Source organism: Corvus brachyrhynchos, unplaced genomic scaffold, assembly GCF_000691975.1.
Source record: "Corvus brachyrhynchos isolate BGI_N302 unplaced genomic scaffold, ASM69197v1 scaffold200, whole genome shotgun sequence".
NCBI classification, from domain to species: Eukaryota; Metazoa; Chordata; class Aves; order Passeriformes; family Corvidae; genus Corvus; species Corvus brachyrhynchos.
The window spans coordinates 3,570,614-3,583,085 of record NW_008236184.1 but is presented as its reverse complement, the minus strand read 5'-3'; the positions used below and the strand labels follow the sequence as shown (position 1 = coordinate 3,583,085).

At 36.8% G+C, this 12,472-nt stretch overlaps 1 protein-coding gene across 1 annotated transcript in view; it reads left to right on the top strand.

Annotated features, from left to right (window-relative positions):
- The first annotated feature begins 37 nt into the window (after positions 1 to 37).
- CGNL1 (cingulin like 1) overlaps positions 38 to 12,472 on the top strand; it is a 55,426-nt gene continuing 42,991 nt past the window's right edge. The window contains exon 1 of the mRNA XM_017737876.1: positions 38 to 236. The gene's annotated coding sequence lies outside the window, so the exon portion shown is untranslated. The remainder of the gene's footprint in view (positions 237 to 12,472) is intronic.

Genomic DNA, 12,472 nt, shown 5'->3' with positions numbered 1-12,472 from the left:
ATTCCTGGGCAGAGGGCACTCTTGACTTCTTCATCTCCCTTTTATTCCGGGAATTAGCGTATTTTTTGCGAAAGGGTGTGTCCGCATTGTGTGTGTTCTTTTTCATGGGAAAAGTTTAGAATGGCAGTTCTGCCATTTGTTCTTCTTCCAATTAACTTTGCATCTGATATAATTTATATCCTTCCAATTTGATGACAGCTTTATGGAGAGATCAGTGCTGCGATAAAACTTCTGTGGTGAGTTTGCATTAGATTTGCAGTTAACCGTTGTTGCAGCTTTTATCTTTCCCTTTTTTTTAGCATGCATACATTTTTAAAAAACTATTGCAGTGCAAGTCAAATGATTATCAAAATAGAAATAGTGGAGAACTCTTGTTCTATTTTTCTGAACATCTGCACTGTGTTTATCTTGTGTGGACTCCTAGGAGTGAGTTCTGTAGGTGAATTAGAAATCCCCATAGTGTATCCTGACTTGTATCCTTGACCATGGGAACACCCATGGGAACTTGATAGATTCAGTGTCTGACGCCTCTGCTGACAACTGTCGTATGTCTCGTAGTTATGAATCTCTTTATAGAGCTGGTTTTAACACAACTTTAAGATTTCTATAAAAATATAATTAAAATGGCAAAACCAATCTACTGTTTACTTTTTAAGGGTGGTTTGTAAGAACTTGTTTGACTAGCAATTATAATTTCTGCAAGTGTCATAGTCATTGAATTGTCTTGGGGTTTTTTCTCATGTTAGACCCAGGAGAAATTTGCTTATGCTCACAGTGTGTTCTAAGCCAGATGTGGTTACTGATGATTAATGTAAAAGTGTAACAAGTTGCTATGATTTTTTAAATAATTGGGAGTGTTAGTTTGAACTTCAGTCTTTGGAAAAAGATAATAAATTGAAATGAAAACTTTCATACATTATTGAAGCCTACGATTAACTGTGTAGTAAGCATTATGTTTTAGAAGTTTGTTATGTTGTGGAAGGCAATTATACTGAGACAGCTGCACTTTTAAAATGGAAAACTGTAAAATAGGAAAACAATGCTTCTAATTTTTGTTAAAATTCTCTTAGGGTATTAAGATAATCTTTCACATAAGAGAAGATGATGGTTTTTAGCAGACAGTTTGTTGTTTAATATTAATGAGGTTTTTTTAAATTAATCTGAGATAAACAAAAATGCAGTGCTTCAAATGAAGTATCTTATAAAGGGACTGATATTTTTACATGTGTGTGTTTACAAGTTAGAGGTGTTTCTGAAATATGTCAATCATAGGAAAAGTGTTCGTAGTTGGTTTACATACACCTTGAATTGCCACTAACATTAACTGTTTCTAAATGCCACCTAAATGCAAATACACACTACAAAGGTAACTAATGTTGTGACAGTACTAAAAAGGCCTTTTATTGCTAACCCCTTGATTTCTGAATTTGTGGTGATATTTGGAAGAGCCTGTCTACTCCAAGAGTGTATCATACAACTGTTTGGTGTTTTTTTGTTTTATTCTCATTATCTGACTTAGTTGCATTTTACTTTTAAATCTAATGAATCTAGACTGCTTAGGCTGCCTGAATTGCCTCCAAGCAAACCACCTTATTTTAATTTTTGTTAATTGCATTATTAGATCTCACTATCATTACTAAAATGTCTGAGAACACACTTAGGTTCCCCTGGCAGGGTTTATATGGGAGATGTGGAATTTAATTCACTGTAGAAATAGTCTGTGGCATGTCGTGTATAAGGAATTTTACCTCAATAAAAGGATGACAAAGTTGAAGAAAAGAATTGGTGACAGTTCCTTCTTCTGGTCTACATTGTGTAATAGGAAGTTGATCTTTCTGAGGGTATTGGTGAAACTGGTTTGTCTGGGTTCTGCAGTGTCATCTGAAATGTGCCGGTGAAATGACATGACCCCAAACGTGAGTTTTTAAATCTTTTGTCATGGAGCAATGCAAGATGAACATATGTGCTATGAGTTTATTCAGCCTGGATCATAGTGGGCAGGTTGTTATTTAAAAATAGCTACTGAAGTATTTTGAGGCCAAATAATTCTGCAGATGTAAAAATTTAAAACAAAAGTAGACCATCACAGATTCATTCTGTAGTCTGCTGTTTTACTGTTTCTGCTTTTTGAAGTCATAGTGATGATGATGATGTCATTATTATTATGGCCTTTTGACTATGGAGGTAACCTGAAATCTGTATATTAATATCGAGCACATAAACACGGAACAATGTTCAGCCTATGGCAGTATCTACATGTTGATGGAAAGGAACTGGCAAGAATCTGGTCGACATCACTGGTACTAATAGATTTCTGAGAAATGGCAACAAAAGCTAAAATAATGGGGCATTTCTTTCACTTCTGCACCCTCTCTATGCAACTGTGAATGGCAGCAGAAATGTTGTAGCTACCTACTGGCCATGTGTTCAGATAAAACAGGCTTAAGAAATTTGTGTTTCTTTTATCTGTCCCACTTCTCCATCTTTTCTTAGGGGTAGGAGGAGGTTATCTTCTACCTGATCAGTTCAGTGATACCATTCAGAGGCAGGCTCTGCAAAGGATTAGATCCTTGCAATGTTGAGATTAACAAATGTTTTGAATGGCCAGGATGAGAAGAAGGTGTTCGAATTTCTCTGATTTTGTTGCTAGGTCTCAACAAACTGTGTACAGAGGAAGATGGTACAGACTTGATGCATCCTGAACTTAGGTTTGGTAATTCTGTTTTTAATGCATCTTGACTGTTGTGTTGGAAGGATATGCAAAAACACAACAAATAGGTTGGTTTTGCTATATCTGTTCTTAATTGGCAGAAGAATGGAGAATCCACTCACCGAGAATGCTACGTTACCAGGTTATTGTATGAGGGAAAGTGTTTCACGTGCTTATGGAGTGTTTATGCCAGGCATGTTTATCTGGAAACATGAACACATTTCAGAAACTGCTTTGACCTTGACTCTGAATGGTGTTAAATCAAAATGGTAGTATTTTTCAGTATAGCCAAGTATGAAAATTTAATCTTAAACTCACAAAAATTAACATGTTAAGAATGCATGTGCTAAAGATTTAGTGGCGTGGTAGTCATGGAGTTGCCGTTGTTTGGGATTAGAGCTCACTGTATTTGTTCTGATCTTGTACCATCTCTGCCAACAGACCTGGCAGCCTCATTGGAGGATTTTATTCAAAGGTAGGTTTATAACCTTTCATTTTATGTGAAATAAAGTGGATGACAAAATCCATAACCAGACATTTTAAGTATATAGTTTCATTTTTCCAAGAATGCCTCTAAATTTTTAGCCAAATGAAATGTTTTGATTTCTGTTGGTCCATCTTTTGTATTTATGAGTTTCATTAATCAGGCTAACAGTATGAGATTTAAAATTAAGATTCTGTATTAGCTTTTCACATTCTTCTTGATTTTGGTAAAAATAGAGAGCGATGAGGAATAAATGTAATTGGAGAAATGTCTCAGAAAGCACTTAGACTGCAAAAAACCACCAGGGAGATTGGTAAGACTGGAAGATGCTTCAGTGATTACCACAGTGTCCCCTTTCTATGAGGGTCCCCAGGCAAGCCAGGAGTCATTACCACTCAGTAATGACTCTCAGTAGTCTGAGCATGACCATATTTTGACTGCAGGCATTTGCAGTAGTTTGTAATACTTTAGTTGCATGTGCATTGCACACACCTTTTAAAAGTAGCTAAAATGTGGATCTGGACACTAAATACAGTGTGAAAAGGAGATACATTGTCCAGGCTGCCCCTGCTTATTTATTCATACCAACATGTGTTTATGTGTTTGTGTGTGTGTATACATAAACTCTCATACACACTTGCAGAAGCCTGAGAAGTAATTACCAGCCATTAGCAATGTTTTAACCCTATTTTAAATTCTATTGAAAGATACCTCTAAGACCTGTTGGAGTTTATTAGAATGGAAGATGTATTTAATGTACATAAAGATACACAAAAGGGGGTAGTTATTTGCATTCTATTTCAACATAAGCATAATGCAGAAGTAGGGTAAAATTTAAACTTTTATATAGAGATGGGGGAGTGTTTTCAGTGATGTAAATAAAGCTCAGAATATTTTGTAGGCCTTGTTGAAATTAGTTGGGGTATGCCTTCACACGTTTATTTGCACACTATTAGCTGTTATATGCAGGGAGCAATGTTCAGCAGTAGCGGCCTTTATTTACAAGAACAATTGGCATCTAATGTGGCATTATAATTCCACAAACACTTCGAGCTTCATAAGGAAGCAGCCCTGCCTCTCTCATTTCCCCCAGTAATTATGCTATCCCAGTGTGAAGGTGAGAAGTGTGGCAGCGTATGGGAGCTGGTTAAACCTGTGCTCGCAGAGCCCACACCAGGTCACTTTGGCTGCATAGGCCTTATAAGCCCTTTTAAGTGATTCAGTCCAGCGCACTATGGAGCTTCTTTCCTCTGTGGGGTTTTCTAACCTCTCTCTTCTGTACTCAGCTTATGTCTCTCAGACAGAGTGTGATGATATCATCTTGTTCTCTGGTGGGGCCTGGGCTCAGGGCCTGCAGTTCTGACTGCATATTTAAATTTGAAAACGCATGGCTGAGTTAGTTGAAAGAAGCTAGATGGGTATGAAGCCAAGTATTTAAAGAATACAATGTAATTAAGACAAAGTTTAACAGTTGAAAAATGGCAGGCATAACTAGCTTGAATACACATGAAGCTGTGGCCTTACATTGGCTGTATAAATATGACTCCTACAGCCTATTTTACATGTAGCTTTTGTACTTAAATACTTGCATCTCCATAGAGATTAACTCTGCTCTGTGTCTATATAGGTGAGACATTGGTCTTCGCAAGCAGCTGTACTCATAGCTCATCATTAATTTTGTTCAGGAATAAGTTGTGCACATATAATCAAGGTTACGCAAGTTGCATCTGTCTGGTTGCTGTAAATGTAACTCATGTAGACAAGATTATAGTTTTTTGGTGGGAATAAAGAGAAGAAGGCCCAGTGAAATGTCACATTTAAAGTGAAGGAAAAATGTTTGGAGTATAGGAACCTTTTATTATTTAATTATGCTAGATAATTTTATAAATAAATGTGTTCCTGAAGCACTTGTAAAACTTTTTAGCAAAGGTTGCCCTAGCTGTGTCCCTTCCTTTGAGAAGGGCTTTCTAACAGACTTTTAACAAACCTGACATTTTTTGCTCAAGCCTCTAAAAATATGAACAGGATGCTCTCTTCTATTTAAACAATAATGATATCATTGGGATGTACTAAGATAATTTCCTTTGGAACAAAATACAGTTTCTAACACTGACAATTGGAGGAAAATGTAGTGAAACAACACATAATCTCTTGTGGAGTGAGTGTAATCATGTCAGATGTTTGGATGCAAACCAACTATTGTATTTGAAATCACAGACCTCTTTTAGAATCTGTAAGTATCCTTGTGTCCTCAGCCATCATTTCTCTCAACACTTAACACATATGAACATTATTAAGAATTTGATAAAGTAGAAGAGAGTATATATAATAACATTTCCTCTTGATGACTTTATTTTTTTTTTCCTTGTTTTTAACCTTCTTTGCAAGTTCGTAAGAAAAATGAGGGAAAATTGAGTGTGGTTGTATCGTGTATATAGTCAACTCTGAAGTAAGTATTTATAAGGTTCTGTTGTTTGCTTGCATTTTGTATTTAAAGTTTATAAATATTAATTGTAGTGCTGTAATGTCAGGATACTCACAAGATAACCCCAGTAATTGGATCCTGTTAGTGGCAAGACCCAACTTGTACAGGAGCTTGTATCTGAACCCGTATGATGAGATGAGACAGTAGCATGGCACAAATACACTTGGGCAGGTGTTTGTGTCCATATAGAGCTTGTACCACAGTAACCATGAATAAACAAGTGCAGCTCTCCATCTCCCTCCAGTGATTTAACTATCACATTCTGCAGGACCTGCGACTGCTCACTACAGATCACATGAATTAGTTTCTTGGAACTGTGTTTCAGATACAGGTAGATTTCTGCTTTAGTATACTTTTATTATGTTTGGTTTTGTTTCTGATTCCCTTTTATTTATGATTTGGGAAAATCGAAAACATTCCTTCAGTAAAGAAAAAGAGAAGTTTTAAATAATGATGCAAAGTATATAATGTAGTGGTAATAGTTTAGAACATTACATGAGAAATTTGGGGGTTTCTTAGCATTTTCATCATAAACAAAATTAAGCCTTTACTTTGCGCTCAGTAAGCGAAGTTATTAGGTCATGTGTTACTTCCTCTGGGGATAAATCCTGTAAAATTATGACCACGTGAATTCATACATAGCAGATAAAGAAAATTGGATATATATATATTATGTCCTTGTTTTTAATAAAACTCTGAAAATTTATGAGACCTGAGGATCTGCCAAAATGTGGTGTTGTTGTCTTACAGCCATTGAAGCAGATTTTCATTTGGAAAAAAAATAAAAAACAGCCAACAAATAAGCCAACAAAACCTGCTAGTTGTCACACAGCTCAAGCATTTGGCTGATCTGTCACATACTTTCATAGGACTAACAAGATGTTCTACATTTCAGACATGGAGAATTCCTCACACACAACATTTTTCAGCCAGAGGGAGTATGAACCAAGTTGTAAGCAAGTGAACAGTATCTTTTACTCTAATTGCTTTTAGTTGTTTCTTCTACTGACAGTCTTTATTAAATACAGCCTCTTCCTGTCCTTGGAAAGGTGACTACTAATATTCTGTTTTATTGGCTGGCTATCTGAGTAGGGTTGTGTAATACTTGGGGGGAACTGAAACTGAAATTCTCCTTTCTAAGGCAGCAAAACCAAAGATCATCCACTTTGCTCCGCTGCATTTTGGGAGAAATTGATAAAATAGTATCTGTAGTGCATACTAACCAAAGCATAGCTGTTGGCTTTCACTAACATCTATGGAAGAAAAGAATTACTTGAAATTTTCATCCTGCAGGAGGAAGTTCTAACTTGTCATCTATAGGCTGCCATCTGAAATCAGAATAGAGAGTGGTATTTTTCACAGAATAAAAATGAAAGCAATTAATTCAGAAATGTTGACATACTTCCTATAAAAAAGTATTTCTCTGGGTCAGTGTTCCTGGCTGGACTTCATTTTTCATTATGCACCCAAAGCTATATGACTACCGTATTTAATCACAGCTTGTCAAAGGAAAAAAAAACAACTCACGTTGCATTTATGAAAGGCACAGACCTGCATGGCTTCTGGTGTGGAGGCTGGAATTACTGCTTTTGGAGGGAGGCTTGCATGGCCCACTTGCATTGTGGGTGTGTGGTCCTCCAGTATTTACTTTTCTCTGTGGGCACTGTGCATAGCTTGGACTGGCAGTGGGTGTGAATCTCACTGCAGGGAGCAGTGCAGTGTTGGATGTACAGCTCTGGAACCACAGGGGATGAAGCAGGTCACACCGGGTCCTTTCCTCTTTACACTGCACCAGTTGCTAATACAGGTGCGTGGGGGGCTGGAGCTAAGGTGGTGCATGGCATCTAGTACTAAGTGCATTTAGATGGAGTGTTTTTTGAAGAATATAATTTGCTAGCTTTTTATGAAATATGTAAGGCTGACTCTGCCTATAGCGATAGGTCAGCCCTGTCTTGAATGCTGAAGATGCCTTGATTTGGTCTTGTGTCTGTATGATACCAAGCATAAGTCCTTGCAGTCTAACACTGGTATATGGAATTTTGAAAAATACGTGCCATATGGCCTAGGTTCACTGGAACTCCTGATTGTTTTCAAATATAGAACTTGTCACAGTATCTTTCCTTCCAACAAGTAGGAAGAAGAGGTGGGACATTAAGCTTTTTGGGCTGGTTTAAACGGGAATGAATATTTGAAAACTCAGTGGTTTGTTTTCCAGTTCTTCATTTATTGAAATTTTAGGTAGGTCTTTGATGCTAACATCAGAAAAGCTGACCAATAATAAAATAAATCTCTGAGTAGTTTTTTTTTCCTCACTGATGCCTGCAGATATAGTATGACATGATATATTGTAAAAAGTCGTTTATTATAGGCCTTTTGAAAGTTTTGAATTTTGACCACTAGACAGAGAGTGGCAGTTTACAGACAGTGCTGGGGAAAAACAAATGGTGACAGTTTCATTGTATACTGTAACTATCATCATTTTCTTTCTAATAATTGGGGGGAGTAACTGCCAGATGTGCTATAAATACAATTTTATATAGACAAAAAAACCTCAAGTAGGAAAAAATCTTAAATGGGGATAAGGAATCTGTTGGAAAGATAGCAAACTTGTTTCAGATGTCTTTCTGTTGCTGGATATTGTCAGTTTGCTCTTAAATGAGTTTTATTGTCTTTTTTTTACAGTCCCATATATAGAATTTTAAAATTGCACTTTTCTCCCTTCTGCTCTCTGTAAGCAGTAGATGAAATAAACTTATCCTACCCCAGAGCTATCTTCCACATGGACTAAAAGGCGCAGCAGCCCAGGCCCATTTTTCTTTTGCAGAAGCAAATTGTAGATAGGGTTGACAATGATGAAGTTTCCCCTCATACTTGCAATGTATGTTTGTGACAATGTTTTCCATCAAGTGTAAAAACATTACAGTTTTGCTCTTACCATGAATTATCCTGTCTGCTTCCTTTTCTTTACCCTCACAGAATGTAAGTTTTCCTTCCTCTTCTCTCCTAAAGTTATTTCCTGTCCTTTTTCCATAACGCTGTTATTTGTTATTGACCTAACACCCACTTTGTGTGATATTGCTGATACTTTCTGAATAGTCAGCTGCACAGAGAATCCATTATTTAGCTTGGAGAGCAAGCTCAATGTTATGTAAGGCTGGAGAACAAATTTTATAGTTCCTTCCTGGAATTTTGCTGTGCATGTGAAATATCTGGAGTAAACAGCCATAAACTGTTACATCCCGCTTTTTCAAAAAAGACACTGATTAAATAATATGGGCCATGAGGAGTTTTTTTTTCTTATGGTAATAAAATCTGGAAATAAATTACATGGCACCAAATGTCATTTGGTAATTTAGCCTCAAATAGCTAAACATTTTCAGAATTCCAAAATATTCAGAAGATAATGAGGTATGCCCTCATCTTCCTTTAATGAAAAATCTTCAGGTGATCCAGTCTGAGGAGACTCAGGATTGGGATATTGGATGTGGGGGAGTTTCTGGTTTTTTGACATTAAGGGAGCTAGGGAGGAGTCCTAGTGCCATAAGAACAATGAGATCTCTTTCATTCTTCCATATTCCCTCACTAGATGTATGCAAAAGGAGCATATGTGTAATGTGAAGCAGTACCTTTGAAGCATGTGTGGCTCTTTCAGGAGGCCAGGGAACATATCCATTGGTGGGGTAGTGTGTCCCGCCACGCTGGTCACCATCTCTGCCTGGACTGTGTGTCCCGGCAGCCCTGTCTGTCTGTCTGTCTGTCCGTCCAAGGCAGGTGGTTGGCTCAAAGGCTGGAGCACAAAGCCGGAGGTGCTTTGTAATGAGGGTGTGTGGGCAGGATACAAGAGAGCAAGGTTCTCATGCAGAGTTTGGCATTTAACAGGATTGGGAAAGCAATTTTTGTGAATAAATCTGTCATGTAGATTTGGCTAAAGAAGAACTGAAATGGGTAGTGGAGACAATTCCATGCCTTTGTAATGCTGTAATGTTAAGAAGGGAAGAGACCTGTCTGGCACAGGGGTATATTTCTCAAAGGCACTCTTTTCTGCTAATGTTGTCAGGGACAGCAGCCAGGGTTCCAGATGACAAGAGGTTTTCTTTTTTGTCAGGCAGGTCTCACATAGCTCCTGTTAGCTAGCTAGAAAATAGCTGTGAAAGGAAATGTTTTTAAAGAATTTAAACAAAAAGTTTTTGACCTGTTAAACCTTCAGTGTTCATCTCCTGTGGCTCTTTGCAGAGTATCATATCACCACCGAACAACAAACTGCTACAGAAGAGCATGCAGAGTATTGGATTTTCAGATATGAAAGCCTCTGCTGACAAGTTCTCTTTATAAACAAAAATGTCATAGTTTCTATTTTTGGCAAAAAGAAGTTGTTCCAAAAAATGAAACCATTTTTGAGTAATGATAAAATAATGGGACTTCCATACCCACTGAAGTCAGTAGTTAAAATGAGTGTTTAAACACCTTTATGAAGTCTAATTTTAGAAAGAAGTCTCAAAAGTGAAAGGCTTGAGCAGCTTTGAGTGCCAGTTTTGTTTGTTTGTTCATAGAAGTTTTTAAAGGTTGCTATCCCTGACAATGAATTTAAAACACAAATTCAGTTTGAAAGTTTCTGCTCACCTCAGGCAGTCCAAGGCCATGTTGCTGACAAAACAGGTGATCCCATCATTCCATGGTGCTTTACTGCTGACCTGATTGCAAGATGCTGATGGTTGTGTGTCATTGACTGTATTATCTGTTTTAGCAAGTAGAATATTTTCAAAAGAAACTAATTTCTTGAAGCAGTCTTTTCTTATGTTCTGATTAATTTGTATATGATGTTGTAATGATACTTGTTTCACAGATATGAGATAGGAATTGATTTTATAATAGAATGATAGTCTTTCACCTAATTAAAACTTTAACAGTCATTGCTTCTGTTTTCTGAAAATTGTATTTTTAAACTCTGAGACAGCAATTAAAATTACTAGCAAGACCATATTGTTTAAAATTTAAAGTAGTAGCTTGGTAGAAGACCTTGAATTTGGATTTATATCCCTCTCTATTTAAAAAAAAAGCTTCTTTATTTTTTTAAGTAACTACAAGTATGTAACAAGGAGCTACACAAACAGGGAAATTGCCTTCCCAGCTGTCATTTAAATATCTAACCTCTTTTCATAAGCTGAAGAGTAAACAGACTGTTTTGTCATAGCATTTGAGGGTTTCAGCAGACTTACGGAAGATTAAAACTGGGCAGTTGTAGCTGTCAGGGCCCCCAGCTGTCAGCTCCTGCACTGTATCAGATGTCAGGATTTCAGTCGGTCACAGCATGGAGCACAAGGCTGATTTCATTTACCTGAGTATGCCAATCTGCAGTTTTTCATGACTGAGGTATGTACTCAGCCATCAGAGTTTTCAGATGTTTTCATTTTTGACATGGTGACATCTGTCAGAGGAATAGGACAAACAGATGGGAGAGGAACAGCTTCAGTCCTTTTATCCTCCTCTGTTGCTGTAACCCTGCCAGAGCCTGAGATGTGACTGTATGATGTGTGTGCAGGAGAATGATTGCAACTGTAATTAATCAATTAACATAGTTTCAGGATTTCCTCAGAAAGGCTGTGTGTGATGAAAGCCAGTAATGCTTTTTCTTTAATTTAAAAATGCTTACAAAATTGCAAAACCACTTTTTTTGTGTATTGTAAAACAGCTGTTTGATATAATGTAGTTCATGTGAGTATTACCCAATGCAGCTTGACATCCTACAAAATAGAAATTCTAAGTAAAACCTTCAAATATTTGAATAGTAGAGTCATCTGTCTTTTTTCTTGTTGATGTCATGGGAATTTATATGTGTAATTTTTTTTTTCCACAGTTCCAGAAAGATAAAATGTGTTATTTAAAAACCAGTTGGTTTAGCTCTTTTATTTCTACAAAGTTTTATCCTTTTGTACAATAAAATGTAAATATAATAAAAAATAAATGTAGAGTTTTATTAGTACAATGCATGTGAAGGAGACAAATACACATACTTCTTTATGGTTTTAAAGACAAATTAAACATATTAATTTAAGGTAGATTATTCACCTAAATATTGCTTCCTCATATAGAGGAGAGTTGGTGTTTTGTGGTTATTTTTGAGGGGGTGGGGGTTGTTTGGTTGTATTTTTCTGGTTATTTAATATTTTTAGCAAGTTTGCAACAAGTTTGAAAGCACTGCTTTTGCCGTCACCCCTAATAGACATATTGTAATGTATTGCTTATCTGTTCCTTATACTGATTGATGTAATTTATGGTTTTTTTAGCTTTTAGGTTTATTTTTATTGACTCCTTTTTATATTTTTTAGTTGATACCATTATTGATAAATTCAGATAAACTTTACTCTCTTTGTAGGTCTGCTAATACAGCTTGAAGGTGTAGTGTAAAGTTTCACATGCTAAGCAGTTTGTCTTAGTGACATCCATAATCTGGCTGGAATTGCCAGGTGTGGAGAGCCTTTTGTAACGATGTTCACATATTCATCCACTACAGATGAGTGCTACCAACTATGTGTAAATCATGGGTTTCTCTCACTTGCACGGTCACATGCAAATGTGCCATGTGTGACTTTAACTTACAAGCCTGCTGTTGAGGAGGAGCTGGAGTTAGTTGGTTTTTAGAGAGAGAAAGTGGTTTTTGAGGGGAGCTATCCTGGTAGAGCGAAGAATTGGATGGAAATTAGTATACTGTGAATATTGAGCCAAACTTTTTCATTCACTGTCAGGAAAAATGAGAACTCTGCTCTTGACTAGAATATCTGAGGGAGGTGGTTCC